The sequence below is a fragment of the Octopus bimaculoides genome, chromosome 25 (assembly GCF_001194135.2).
Source record: "Octopus bimaculoides isolate UCB-OBI-ISO-001 chromosome 25, ASM119413v2, whole genome shotgun sequence".
NCBI classification, from domain to species: domain Eukaryota; kingdom Metazoa; phylum Mollusca; class Cephalopoda; order Octopoda; family Octopodidae; genus Octopus; species Octopus bimaculoides.
In genome coordinates this window covers 8,192,494-8,194,993 of record NC_069005.1, presented here as the reverse complement: position 1 = coordinate 8,194,993, position 2,500 = coordinate 8,192,494, and the positions used below count along the sequence as shown (strand labels likewise).

The 2,500-nt window shown below is 36.5% G+C and overlaps 1 protein-coding gene across 3 annotated transcripts in view; it reads right to left on the bottom strand.

Annotated features, from left to right (window-relative positions):
• The window catches only part of LOC106876357 (pyruvate carboxylase, mitochondrial), an 87,008-nt gene that overhangs the window by 26,326 nt on the left and 58,182 nt on the right, over positions 1-2,500 (bottom strand). The gene's annotated exons all lie outside the window — the stretch shown is intronic.

Sequence of the window (2,500 nt, the reverse complement as noted above, 5' to 3'; positions counted from 1 at the left end):
AAATGATTAAAAAAAAATGAAAGAAGGAAAATAAGTATACACAATATACACTGAAAAAGAAGGGACATGCATAGCATACAAAGGTTTAAAACCATGTTGTGAAAGGAATTCTTAGGGGTTTGAATAATTCACCTCTAGAAACATGAATGTTTTATTCAACGTCCTTAAACAACCTTTATTCAAAGGACCTTTTGAGTGGGATGGGCTACTTCACCAGAAGAAAATTCTAACTGGGCCCCACCTACAAGATCATGCGCTGTTTATCTTGATATGAGATCAGTGTCACACGCATATGGTTGTGATGTATGTGCCTGGTGTACCCTTATCATCTGATAAGGGTAGTCATAATGGGTATACTGGGCTTGATATAGTTTACCTCGTGTCATTTTGATGGCATACACTGAAGTGATGCTAATAATAATAATAATAATAATAAATAACAACAACAATAATTTCAAAATTTGGCACAAGGCCAGGAGTTTCAAGAGTGGGAGTAAGTCGATTACATCAACCCCAATATTCAACTGGTACTTATTTTATCAACCCTGAAAGGATAAAGGCAAAGTTGACCCTGGCATATTCAAATTCAGAACATTAAAACAAACAAAATGATACCAAGCATTTTGCCCAGCACACTAACAATTCTGCTAGCTTGCCACAATAATAATAATAATAATAATAATAATAATAATAATAATAACAATCATTTCTACTATAGGCACAAGGCCTGAAATTTTGGGGGAGGGGGCTAGTCTATTACATCAACCCCAGTGTTTCACTGGTACTTAATTTATCGACCCCGAAAGAATTTAATCTCAGACCATAAAGACAGACAAAATACTGCTAATTCTGCCAGCTCGCCACCTTAATAATAATAATAATAATAATAATAATAGTAATAAAAATAATAGTAATGGTTTCAAATTCTGGCACAAGGCCGGCAATTTTTGGGAAGGTGCTAAGTCGATTACATCAACCCCAGTGCTCATCTGGTACTTATTATATTGGCCCTCAAAAGCCGACCGCAACGTTTTTTTTTTTTAAATTGTCTTCGTTGTTAGAAGCTTACCTTATTTCTCATTTCATTCATACACACACACACACACAAAGAAACACAAACAACTCCAACACTCACATCATCACACACCGTCAGAACGGCTATTTTATCTCAGTTCATTTATAACCTTGACCCACACAGAACAAGAAGAGATAAGATTGGAAACTAAAACCGGGCAAGTCAATTTCATTTTGGCACACTTCAAGGAGATCAACAGATATCAAGAACAGAAAGTGAGGACATAAATTAGAACAGTTTATTTAATTATTTATTTATTATAATTATTGAACATCAGATAAATTGCCTTATAGTATTAGTGCCAGTTCTGTTATTCTTTTGGCTGTTTCAGTTATTTAACTGCGGCCATGCTGGAGCACCACCTTTTAGTCGAACAAATCAACCCCCAAGACTTATTCTTTGTAAGACTAGTACTTATTCTATCAGTCTCTTTTGCCGAACTGCTAAGTTACGGGGACGTAAACACACCAACATCGGTTGTCAAGCAATGGTGGTGGGGACAAACACAGACACACATATATATATATGATGGGCTTCTTTCAGTTTCCGTCTAACAAATCCACTCACAAGGCTTTGGTCGGCCCGAGGCTATGATAGAAGACATTTGCCCAAGGTGCCACACAGTAGGACTGAACCTGGAACGATGTGGTTGAGAAGCCACTCCTGCACCTGTAAATTCTGAGTTCAAATTCTGCCAAAGTTGACTTTGCATTTCATTCTTTCAAGGGTTGATAAAATAAGCACCAGTTAAACACTAGGGCCAATGTAATCAACTGGCCCCGTTGATTACATCAACGTGCATTTTTCTATTTCATTTTAAGTGCATTTTTCTATCTTATTTTAAGCCTGGTACTTCTACTATTGATCTCAGTTTACTGAGCCACTAAGTTACAGAGACGTAAACACACCAACACCAGTTGTCAAGTGGTGGTGGAGGACACACACATATATATTGGGCTTCTTTCAGTTTCCATACTCACAAGGCTTTAGTCAGCCTGAGGCTAGAGTAGCAGACATTTCCCCAAGGTGCCATGCAATGGGACTGAACCCAGAACCATGTGGTTGAGAATCAACACTAGGGCCAATGTAATTAACCGTCATCTAAGTTTCAGGCCATTGGCATATAATAGAAAGGATTGTTGTTGTTGTTGTTGTTGTTGTTGTTGTTATTGTTGTTATTGTTATTATTATTATTATTATTATTATTATTAATATAGAAAGGATTGAGGTAACTCCTCCTGAAGATATAGAGTCAAAATTAAAAGAAGAGTGCCATTTGTTATCTAGTGAACGATATTTCGACATCTCGTGTGTCTTCAACTGGTTCAAAAAATAAATTTGTCAATCTACTTCATTTTGGTTAATATAGAAAGGATTGAGGTAACTCCTCCTGAAGATATAGAGTCAAAATTAAAAGAAGAGTGC